This window comes from Typopeltis vanoorti, chromosome 17 (assembly GCF_054136105.1).
Source record: "Typopeltis vanoorti isolate ZY-2024b chromosome 17, IOZ_Tvanoo_1.0, whole genome shotgun sequence".
NCBI classification, from domain to species: domain Eukaryota; kingdom Metazoa; phylum Arthropoda; class Arachnida; order Uropygi; family Thelyphonidae; genus Typopeltis; species Typopeltis vanoorti.
The window spans coordinates 28,683,207-28,696,415 of NC_143565.1; the positions used below are offsets into that span (position 1 = coordinate 28,683,207).

General features: G+C 34.4%; 1 protein-coding gene across 1 annotated transcript in view; it reads left to right on the forward strand.

The window, feature by feature from the left end:
* The window catches only part of LOC150097248 (Golgi to ER traffic protein 4 homolog), a 179,620-nt gene that overhangs the window by 19,347 nt on the left and 147,064 nt on the right, over positions 1-13,209 (forward strand). The gene's annotated exons all lie outside the window — the stretch shown is intronic.

The following is a 13,209-nucleotide window of genomic DNA, read 5'->3' on the forward strand; positions in this document are numbered from 1 at the left end:
GTTGGCAGCGAACGTGTTAAACAACGCACCTGGACTTTTTGTATCCATAATTTCATTCCTGTTTTGTCCATCCAGCCTTTATCTTGAACGTGGATAATAATGCCATGAGGAATTTCATCTCTCGGTAACGTTTTTCTCTTGAAGATTAACATGGGGGGGGGGTAGTTTTGTTCCATCCGTGCAACAAGCTAAAACTACAGTGTAGTTAGTTTTTTCGTGACCTGTTGTTTTGATCACTATTGATTTGGTGCCTTTTGAATCTACTGTCCGATTTGAAGGACAGTAGATTGCAAAAGGTTGCAAGTTTTTGTTACTTTCTATTGCTTACCAGTGTATTCCTTTAAAAATGCTGACAGATATCAGTCAGTGAAACATTGGATATTAAACTAATATTTACTTGACTAACATACAGAATTAAGTCTTTAATTTGTTAGAACAATTGTTTTTAGTTACTTACCATGTTTGCCTGTATACAAAAAATGATTTTGCTTGAGTCTGTGCAGCATAGTTTCTGTGGTAAGGGACATGTTTCATTAGGTAGTGCCGTTTTTATCCTATTGTATCTAATTGCACTATTTGTTGACAGATATATTACACAGACTGCAAATGTCTCTGCGCCTTATTCAGTGATACAATAAAGCTACTTGTTTTTCTTGTGTTTGCAGTATAATGGCTTAGGGATTTATATTTTGCAAACAAATCCCTTTCCATCTATTCATAAGTTTTTGTTATTATTTTTTTTTAATTATGCCCATCATAAATGCAAATATGAAAGTCTGAAGTTCATTGGATCATGTATTCTTCACTCCATCCCAGAATATATTTGATTATCAGTTACTATACTTGATTTACTAAAAAATAAAGAATAGCAAATGCAAAGAAAGAATAGACGTGAATAAAAATACTTTCAGTTACTGTGAAATGGATTATGGATAATTTACATCAGTGATGTTATATGTATACTTTATAAGTATACATATAACATATACTTTATAAGTATACATATAACATCACTGATGTAAATTATCCATAATCCATTTCACAGTAACTGAAAGTATTTTTATTCACGTCTATTCTTTCTTTGCATTTGCTATTCTTTATCTTTTAGTAAATCAAGTATAGTAACTGATAATCAAATATATTAGAGCTGTTCAAAGCACAGGCCACATCCGGCCTGCAGTGCGATTTTGTGCTGTCTGCTTGTGGGTTTCAATTTTCACGAGTGAAAGAATTAAATAACAATTTGAATCGAATGCATATTAGATATTTTAATTCTATAACTAATCGATAATCTCGATGTTGGTAATTTTATTTGATGGTTTTACATCACTTGTTTTTCAAATATTAGATGTGTCAAAGAAGCATTCTTACACTGTTTTGTTCCAGCGTACATTGTGATGCGGCCCTCAGATAAATGTCTTTTTGTTTTTTTTTTATGGTGAATTACCTAAGGTGGAACAGCCCTGAAATATATCATTCTCTTTAATTATTGTTTTTTAATATATTCTGAAAAGAACATTCCTTTTCACCTATCCCACTCTCCTCAAGTGGGATTAGTTACAATCAAAGAAACCGTTATGAAAAGTAAAGCATTTGACAATGTGCAGGAAAGAAATTGCCTGTAATTTTGCTCACTTCACCACTTAGTTAGGTTCATGGCAAGCGAGCTACTACTGCCCCGACCTGAATGTGTTAAACAAATACTTAAATCAGTGGGTCCCAATCTGTGTGCTTTGGCATGTTCCATGGGGCACTGCAAAATATTCCAATATTTTCACTGAAATGACACTTAGCCCATGTGGTTTTAGAATCAGACCATTGATGTGTTGTTGAGATGATAGGAAGGACATCTAATGGACTGTACAAGCCACTAACTGTTGTGCATTTAATAATACATAGTAATGCTATGAGGGTGGTCTGAAAAGTTCTCGGCCTAACAATGAAAACCCAAATTTATAATTTCAAAATTATTTTTATTTTTCAACATAATCTCCCTTAAGACTAATACATTTATTCAGCACGATTATCCAGTCCCTGTAGTGGTTCTCAGTAAGATCTGCAAAATACCCCTCTACAGCTGCAATCACCTTTTGATTCGAAGAAAAACGCTGACCAACGAGGAAGAGTTTTAGTTTTGGAAAGAGATAAAAGTCAGAGGGAGCCAAATCTGGGGAGTAGGATGGATGGTCCAACAGTTAATAGTGCATTCTCCTGATGAAGGATGATTTTTTTTTCTTCTGCAAACAGGGTCTTTTCTCACGAATTTTTTTATCTGGTCTGGTTAAAAGATTGTAATAATATTCCCTGGTTATTGTTTTACCCTTTTCAAGATAATTAATAAACAAAATGCCTTTAGCATCCCAAAACACCGATGCCATGACCTTTCCTGCTTATGGAACCGACTTTGTCTTCTTTGTCGCTGAACAACCTGCTTTTGTCTGCTGTTTGGATTCTGGTGTGTAATGGTGAATCCAAGTCTCATCTATAGTAATAAATCGATGCACAAAATCAGTTTTATTCTTGTTAAATGCTCCAGGCACTGTTCAGAGATTTTCTTGCGAGTGTGTTTTTGATCTGCAGTGAGCAAGTGTGGCACCCATCTTGCACAAAGCTTTTTCATTTGCAATTCTTCATGCAAAATATATCCTACACGTTCTTTTGAAATGTCTATAGTCTCAGCAATTTCACGCACTTTGACTCGCCAGTCATCCAATACCATATCATGCATTTGATCAATGATTTCTGGTGTTGTTACACATTTTGGACCTCCTTCACGTGGATCATCTTCAAGGCTGGTACAGCCATGTTTAAACCCGGCAGCCCATTTCTTAATTGTCGAAAACAAAGGAGAAGAGTGCCCATAAACTTTTATGAACTTCGTATGAATTTCTTTTGGTGTTAAATCTTCTTTTACAAAGAATTTTATAACTGCATGATATTCAATTTTATCCATTTCAGGGGATACAGACAACACATTTGCTTTGGACAGCTGTAAAACAAACTACTTGATAGAATGACTTGCAATTTCACATTGGATGCTTATGACGTGTACTAACTTAGAAAAAAAAATCTTGCTGATAGTGTTGCCATCTATTGTCAAGGCCAAGAACTTTTCAGACCACCCTCGTAGATGGCGCTTGATGTCATTATTTTAATAGAGTCTATTAAACTTTGGATTGTTCTAATCACTGCAGTGCAGAAGGCAGTTGTTTCCCTGCAGACTCACCATACCAACTGCACACTGCAACTGTTAGGTAAGCCTATGTTCTTACTTTGGGTGCTATACACTAAGGGCGCCCTGAACTGAAAAAGTTTGGGAACCACTGACTTAAATGGTGCAATATCAGAATTTGTCCCTAAAGTTTGAAGAATAAATAGAATAGGAGTGAAATGGATGTGTTATCTTATTAAGCAAAAGAATTGTAAGAAAAATTGTATTTGGAAGGAATATCCTGTGCATAAGAATGTCAGTTATGAAAATAAAAAGAATAAGGCCAGAAGAGTTACAACTGTTATATGGAAAGCTGTCTGAGTATGAAAAGCAACTGGCTCTGCATGCTAAATACAATCCAAACGAATTCTATTGTTATGATGCAAGCAAACGAAAGAAAGAATAACCATACTGAATGCAGGTGATGGTCTTTGAGTGACAAATGCAGAGGAGATTGTGCAACTAACATGTGCCTGCTTTGCTAAAAACTATCAATCTAGTGCATGCTACAATGTACTCACTACTATCTCTTCAATGGATGAAGAAACTCAGGTGTATGGGAGGAGGTATATTAGAGGGTGGCTACAAACTGAATAAGAATTCAGCAATATGATTTAATGAGATATCAGAGTGGATGCTAAAAGACTGTGCAGCTGAACTGGGTTTTTCCTTTGACAACATTATATAAATTGGGTCTCGGTACAGCGAAGATTCTGCAGTAGTGGAAAGAATGGAGTGATGATGGTGAAGATTTTTGAAAAGTTGGTTAGGACTCGCATTCAGAAATGGGTTGGCAGAGAATCTGTACTTTGCAATGAACAGCATAGATTTACTAATCGAAGGTCATGTTTGAGCAACTTGTTCAAATATAATAATGTTGCTGTTCAGTTAGAGAAGGTGAATGGATAGGATACCCTGTGATACTTATTGATTTTGCTAAGGCTTTTTACAGAATACAGCATACAAGATTGTTGCATAAATTGGAGAATGTGGAATTAGATTATAAAATTATTGCCTTGGATTATCGGCCTGGTTGGCCGAATGGATAGCGTATCCACTCTTCAGCCAAAAGGCTGCAGGTTCGAATCCCGCCATGGGCATGGATGGTTGTGATTGTCTGTGGAAATACCTGTGGTGGTCAGCGGTAGATGGCATTGGGGTAGTTGCGATCATTTGATGACTGAAGGGTGGAGACGGAGTTGTAGATCAGGTGCCCTCCCGCGATGAGTCTTTGGACTCCCTTGGAGGTGTCAGATAATAATAATAATAAGAGGATGGAAGAGACTGACAGATATTAAAAAGTCCATTATCATTTAAATCTGTACACTGATGACATTGGGAAGTATTTCACAGTTGACACTGCTATTTGTTGATCATGCAAAGATGGACAGGGTAATTAAGAGTGTGGCTGATATGCTATACAGTACTTGCAAAATGATTTGAATAGGCTGGAATTGTCATTTCACTAAAGTCATTCACTTTGGTATGATTAGATATCCAGTGTCATAGTATGTTGGTGGGGTTATGTTAGAAGAAAATGATTAGGCTGGGGATCTTGGAATTTAGTAGACAGGGAGTTAAAGTTCGAGGGCCATATAACCAAGATTGCAAATACAACTTGAAGGGTAATTGCAATGCTGAAACGAACCTTGACATGTGAAGATAAGGAAGTCATTTTGCTTCTTTACAAGGCTTTAGTAAAACCTCACTTGGACTATTGCATATAGGTCTGGTCTTCCAGTTTCTGTGGTGATTCTGATACAGTGGAAAGAGAGTGTTAAAAATGATATCAGGATTGATGCTTATTATGAAGACAGGTTGAGAATTTGTGGACTGCAGAGATAAATAAGCAGGAGAAAGAGGGGGGGGCTAATTTGATTGAGAGTTACAAACCTCTGAAAGTTTGTAACTCTCAGTCTGATTAGTTGATAAAATACAGGCTTTCCGTAGATAGAATTTTTCACGTTATGGAAGGTGGGGGAAGGACGAGAGGGCATCCTTGGAAGTTGAGGATGAATGCTGTCAAGAAGGGAATGACAGCTAAATTTTTCTCTCATAGAGTGCTGTATAATTGGAATGGATTGCCATTGGTTATTGTGTGTGAGTAGTGTGAATGAATTCAAGAACAGCTATGACAGCTGGTGCAGGTAACATGTGGCCACCCTCAGTGAGTCCCTGTCTCCCTGAAGGTATCTCTTAATGATAATAATAATCTAATTTAGAACAGAATAAAAGTTAAAATACCATTAAAAAGAAAAAATATGTACAATTTTAAAAATTAACTTTAGCTCTAAATGTATACAAATAATATTGGGGGGGGGGGGCGTTGCCGAGTTTGTTTAAGAGCTTCTAGATATGACCATGGCCTGTAGAACTGCTGTGGCAATCTTGAACTTTAATGGAGTAGAGCTTTTCTGTAGGATTATTGTCAGTTTTCTGTAGAGCAGTGGCAATTGCTGGACAAGAATAGATATGGGCAGGTGTTAGTTTGACTCCTGGACAGTTCTTGCATATTTCATAGCTTCTAGTACCATCCAGCTAAATTTTCATGCCTTTGAAATGTTCCATCCTTAGTCTGGTGATGATTATGGTTATTTCTCGATTTTTCATTAATTTCACTGATTTCATGCTTCTTTTTGATAGTTTGTTTTACCAATCTTATTTTTGTGACAGAGTTAGCATCAGTGAGTGATAGTGGGTGTAATTTTTGAGGTAAGTATCTTGCTTCTTTGGCTAGTCTGTTCGCTCTCTCATCGCCTTCAATATTTACATGGGCTGGTATCCATTGCAGTGTACAGTTCTTATTTTTCAAATTTAAATAAAGTTGTTCATGAATTTTCTGGGTGAGTTTTGTTTTTCCATTTTTTAATGCTTCAAGTGCGGATTTTGAGTCACTGCAGATGGTTATTCCTTCTGTAATATTTATTACTGGATTAGAGAGATAGGACTTGAGAGCTGCTTGTATAGCTGTTAATTCACAAGCAAAGTTTGAATGAAGTTATTTTGCCAGCTGTGATTTTGATTTGTGCTTCATCACGAGTTAGAAAAACCCTTGATCCTCCTTGTTGAGTGCTTTATCAGATGATCTATCAGTGGAGGCAATGACATGGTTGAAAATAAAAGTCCTTTTCTTTTATTTTCATGCTGTGAATCCTTTTTTTAACAAAGTTCTCAGAGATTTAAGTTAATCATTGTGTTTTTTGGTATAGTGGAAAAGAATGGCTCTTTCTTATTTCAATGGATGGGTGCTCTAAGTTGATCTGTTTTCTGAATTCACGATCATATTGTAAAGTAGATGATCTCTTTAGTCTAGATTTTCTTGTACTTGGCTTTCTGAATTATGCAGTGAAGCTCACAAACCTTTTATATTCCCATATCTGGTTGAGTATCTACTCTTGTTGCCTTTCTACATTCCTTGGCTTTGGTAACCAGGCCTTAGAGATCTAGTGGCAATATCTAAAGAAATCATTGGATGATTCAGCCAGGAAAGTGCGTAGTGAGGTTGTACACAACAATAAAAAGTAACTAAATCGTGGACTAAAGAAATTTTACAAAGCAGTTCTAGAAAAGAAGAAATCATGTCAAAAGTTCCTGGCAAGTGTCTTAGAGAATGCAGATAAAAATATAAGAAAGCCAAGTTTATGCATAACGAAAACAAAAGTTGTTGGAAAACTTTTTAAAGGATATAGAAGAAAATGTATCATGAAGAACTCCATGTGGATGCAAAAATTTAAAGGGAAAAAAAGCTTATCAAAGTTCTTAGCAATTAAGTTGGTGTATGTCCTGAGAAAATGCAAGAAAGCATATATAAGAGTGGCTAAAAATATTCATTGGATGACTGGTAAGAATATACATAAAAAATATCAGGAAGCTTAGCAATGGAGGGAAGAATACAAGAAGAGGAATCAGATGATAAATGCACCAATGAAAATTGTAACTAATGATATTTTAGATATCTGAAGTAATTACTTTAAATAAAACAATCAGTGATAGAGGCAGAAATAGTTACCAAAACCAAGGAATGTGGAAAGGCAACATGAGTAGATATTCAACCAGATATGCTCAAATATGGGGATATAAAAGTTTTGTGAGCTTCACTGCATAATTCAGAAAGCCTGGTCAAATTCCATATGATTGGAGTAGAGCTTATAGTTCCTGTGTATAAAAAGGGAAATAAAACAATGTAAGAATTACATAGGAGTTTCTTTACTACAAGTGTTCCCAGTATTTATAAATGCATGCCTAAGAAGGAGCCAAGAAAAAGTTTGGAAGAGAAACTCGTAAAAGATAGAGATTTAGTACGGACCAAATAGAGGTTGTGATCATCAGATTTTTACTTTGTTTTGTAGATTGAGAAAAATCATGACAAGTTTCCAAGAAATAAAACTTTTGAAAATGCTACAATTATATGAGATAAATTTAACATTACACAGAGCATTACATAATCTATATTTAACTGTAAGTCAGTAATTACAATTGAAAGAGTACATGAAGGTGAGGTTGATGTAAAATCAGGTACATTCTATCTCCTCTCTTATTCATCATCTATATGGATTACATTATGAAAGAAATATTAAAATAACTTTCATGGCTTACATATGTAACAAAAACTATATAGAATTCTATTCAAAAACTTCAATATATTTCATTCAGTGTTATGTGGACATCATCATAGAGAACTACATTCAAAACATGAATCACAATAATGAGTCATAATTGGTCACAGCTAAAGTATATGATATGTGAGAGAGTTCAAGGAACAATTATAGAAAGTTGCATAGATAAAAAAATGATTTAAAATGTTTTTTAACTTAAAAAAAAAAACTTATGAACAATTAATAGTGATCACTTCCCAAAACTTTGAGGCATGCAGCCTGATCAGTTCAGGTTTGGACAATTTCATAGCATTTTATGTTTCACAAAAAAGACAATCTAATTTGAACTTTGCTGGAATGAAGACGTTTTGTCTGGTTCCAAAGAACTCTGTACCTAGCATCAGTAGAGTGAGAAGCAAGGCCAGACTTGTCGGATTCCAAAAATGTAATATAGTCTTGATGTTCTTCAATTCTTATCAAGGCAGAATAGCTGGTCTGTCCAAAATGGCAAAGATGATACAAGCAAGGTACTTGATAGACACCTGGTAAAGAAAGAGGTGTATCCTTTGTAGATGGTAGGAAGGAAAACTGTTTCAGAGCTGGTTTGAAGGAAGTGTATAGATTGAATTTACAAAGAATCCTTGCTATTTGTTCCAAGGTTCCTTTAAGGTAGGGTATTCAAATTCTTTTCACATCGGATCGCAGTGTGGTTAGAAGAATGATAATTATCAGTCATTTTTGGAATCGTAGTTTTGTTGTATCTTTTACACATCTGATTGCTTTTAATTTTATTCAATTCATTTAACAAAAGTGAATCAGAAGAACAGATTGTATGAGCTCTTTGTACAAGACTCTTGATAATACCCATTTCCTGTGATGAATGATGGCAGGAGGATGAGTGGATGTATCTGTCAGTAAAGGTTGGTTCTTTCGATTATGAAAGAAAGTGACATTAAATCTGATATCAGAATTGGAGAAAGCCAGCTTAATTCTTTACTTTATGCAGATAATGATCATGTATTCCTAAACAAATTGAGTGCAAGTCTCTAGGATTCTTTATCTAAACTGAATAACAACCATAACAGAATTTGGCATAAAATTAGCAATAAGAAGACCAAAACTCTGTAAATTGCAGAACAGTTACTGGAATTTCAACTACATTCTATGTAGAGAACCTATAGAACAAGAAAAATATCTATTTAGGCCAATTTTTAAATGAAGTTGGTAATTTAATGTAGAAATAGACAATAGAATAAACAAAGCTGGTATGATGTGAAGCCAGTTGAACAGAATGGGAGAGAAAAGGTTAGCAAAAGAGGCATTTGATGCCAAAAAGGAAAACCAAATCTGAGTGGATTAATGAGTTAGAAGCACCCTAGAAGACAGAAATATAAGATCTGATTGGAGTGCTAACAAATGATAGAAGGATTTGGGGGAAAAAATTGTTTACAGGACAAGTAATAATGGGAACTTAATCCTATAGTACTGTCATAGTGTCCTGTACACATCAGGAAACTGATGATATATCATGAAGATGGTAAAATGTTCTGGTGGGTATTGAATACTGCAAAAATGTTCTCGTGGCCATATTACAAAGGAAATCGTTTTAAATGCTAAAAGTGGACGTTTGAAGTAATCTGCTATTTATTTGAGATTATATTTAATTATCAATTATCATAAGAGCAAGTTTTGATAATTGAAGTACAGTTACATATTGCTCTATCAGAAGTCAGTTAACATGAAAGAATCATTGTTTTGAAGGTCAGATAAACAGCAGATTACTGTAATTTGTTTGAAAAAATTATTAAATGTAATAAGCAGCAATAAACAGTGAACAAATGCTATCATGATATGTGGGGATTGAGAAAAAGCTGTTCAGAAATTTAGCTTGTGGTGCAGTAGCTTGTAGATGGTATTTCATCCAGAAATGCTCAAGTATGGAGATACAAAAATTTTCCACAGTAAAATTTGCATAATTCAGAAGACTTCTTCAGCAGGCTGAATTCCAGGTAATTGAGTTTCAGTTTGTATAGTACCCATCTCTGAAAAGGGAAATACAATTGCATGTTAAAGGTATTTCCCAGTTGAGTGTTCTAGATAAGATTTATGCAACATATACTTCAGAAGTGGCTAAGAAAAGTTGTTGAAGCAAAACTTGGAGGAAAAACAATTTATGTTAAAGTCAAATAGGGGTTGTCAGGACTGATTTCTTATTGTAAGAGTGAGAGTTGAGAAATCATGGGAATATAACAAGAATATGTGTTTTTGTTGATCTGGAAAAAACATGTATATCAACCACTCGAGATTCTAGAAAATCTTTAGCACAATCTCTCTCTGCTCCATATGAGGCAGTGATTAAAGAGAGACTCGTTGATGTGATTTCTGAACAACTGGAGGTTGTAGTCCTTGCATAAAATAGAGTGAGGAAGTCTACCCAAAAGAACAGGCATAGGTAGAAAATGAAATACAATGATAATATGAACGAGGTAAGAAATGTTCTTCAAAATGCTACATTTGTGTGGCTTAAATGGGATATGCATAGCAGTGTAAAGCTTATGCTTAAGCTGTAATGATAACAGTTGGAATGATTTTCAATATGTAAAATTCAGGTTTAATGCATGCATTACTGAAAGAAAGAGTACCACCAAAATTAGAGATTCTAAGCTTGGTTATTTGCTTTATACAGATAATGATATATTCCTAAATAAATGACAAGTCTCTGAATTCAGTCTTTTAAACTAAATTGAGTAACTGCTGTAACCCCTACAAATTTGATATGAAAATGCACTAAAAAGATGCACAAAAATAAGCTAGATCACCATTATCATATTCTGATGTGTACCTTGATGGAATGTGCAGAATGCTGTGGTGATATTATCACTCAATTAAGTTTACATTATTAGTAACTTCATATCAAAAATTGTCATCTGAATTATTTATTTTTTTATATATGAATCTGACCCATGAAATGGTTTTAGCCTGTAGTACATTAGTATCAGTACTATGGATAGACTAAGGGATAGATAATCTGAAAACACTTCTGTAAAAAAACAAACATGAAACTCTCTTGAACCTCAGGCCTCTGATTAGCAGTGACATTTTCAGCTAGGGCAGTGAAATTCATCTGTCATGTAACATTCACAGAACATTAATGTCCACAGTGGAATTTGAACTCATAGTTTGTTGGTTGATTACTACTCAGCTAACCAACATGATGATTATTTTTCCATGCTCCAATATTTCTATATCATTAGTATTCTAGAAGGCTGAAATTACATTTCTAGAATATTACTAATTGTTTCTACCGATCTTGGTCTTGCATTTGGTCTTTTCTCCATTATCTTAGCATCAAAGATTCAATTTGTAATCATTCTTCACCCAATATCTGTGTTTGATCAATTGATTCTTTCATTTCTAACTAAACTTTCAGAATCATAACTTAAAATTGGTTTGAACACTGTCTTATATACTGCCAGTTTAGTATTTTGACTAATTTTGCTCTTATTCCATATAAATTTATTCATCTAATTCTGCATCATTGATTGATTCAGCCAGAAACGCATGTGGTGAAGTTGTCTACAAGAATAAAAAATAAATAAATAAAAAAAATCTGGACTCAGAAGATTAAAGAAACAATCATGGAAAAGAAGAAAGCATATGCTCTCTGAGAGAGAGAGAGAGAGAGGGGGGGGGGGCAAATGCAAGGCATTGGTAAAAGCAGCTAAGCAGAAGTCATCAGAAGATTTCGGTAAGAATTTAGAATATAAATAATATCAGAACAGTAGAAAAAAATTAGAAAAGAATACTGCAAAAGGAATTGGCAATGATAAAGATGACATGAAAACTGAACATAAGATATTCTAAGATATCGGGAATAATCACTTTGAAAGAATGCTAAATGAAACAAGTGACAGAATTCTGCAGAAAATATTCAAGAAGAATGCAATCAGAAGTACATGTTATTACTTGAGTTAGAAGAATCTATCAAAAACCTGAAATGTGAAAAGCAGCTGATGTGAATGATATTCAACCAGAAATGCTCAAATACAGAGATATAAAAGTTTTATAATTTCTGCACTGAATAATCTAGGAGGCTAGAAAAAGTTGTATTTCAGATGATTACAGTAGAGTAGATCTTTCATATTACCTATCTATAAAAAGTGAATTAAACTAAATATGATAATTACAGAGAAATGTTTCCATTTATTGTTCCAGGTAAAATTTATGATCTCAGTCTTTAATCAATCAACTCTTTTATTTCTAATGCAACTCAAGTATGTTATCAAGTATGATAACATACTTGAGTTGCATTAGAAATTAGTTGGGGCTAATAAAAAATTGTGGAAAGGAACATGGAGAAGAACAAGCTGGGTTCAGGTGAACAGGGGATATCATTACCAGATTTTCACTTTCAGACAGACAGACAGTTGAGAAATCATGGGAATATAGTAAGTTTTCAGATCTGAAAAAACAATAGGACAAAGGGAGAGAAAAGCTGTTCAAAATACTACAATTATGTATATATATAATTGTATAATATATAAATATGTAAATATATAAGATGGACGTTTGTGATTGTCTGTGAAAATAGTAGTGGTGGGAACGATGTAGAGTAGGTGCCCTCCCTTGATGAGTTTTTGGACTCCCTGGAGGTGTCACGCAATAATAATAATAAAATATAATTATGTTTGAGTTGTAAGTCGGTAGTTAGAATTGAAGGAATTACTGGAAGATAGTTTGTGTAATCAGGAACAAGATCATAAACTGTTGGTGTCTGTCTATCACCAGATGACTCAAATTCTGCAAACTCTTTCTCATCATCTGCCTGCTTTTTCCTTGGCCATCCTCTTCTATTTATATTGTCCCATGTACCAAGCATCAAGGTTTTGATCTTTCTATTGTTATCCATTCTGCAGATATGTCCAAAAAACTTTAGTCTCTTTGAATTATTTTCTGCATTAGATTTTCTTTGCAGTTTACTTTGCGATACAGTTCTTCGTTTGTTACCTTTTGTACCCATCCAATTCAAAGAATCTTTCCACATGTCCTTTCGAAAGCTGATATTCGTGTCTCAGTCTTTGACCGTTGCTCATGACTCACAACCATAGAGAGCACTTGTGAATATGCATGTTTCCAGCAGTCTCAGCTTTATGGAAAAGCTCAACGATTTACTTTTTCATATCTTGCCCATTGCCTAGATTTCTATTGTTATCCATTTACTGATCCATTTTGTTATCCATTTTGATAACAAAATGGATCAGTAAATATTTTTTGTTATCCAGGATTTCTTTCTTACAGTCTAAATCATGTGTCATGTTTCTCCCTAGGTATGTGAAGTTTCTAAACTCTTCCAGCTCTTGTCCATTGACCTTTAATTGCTTTTTCATCCTTGTCCCTCCAAAT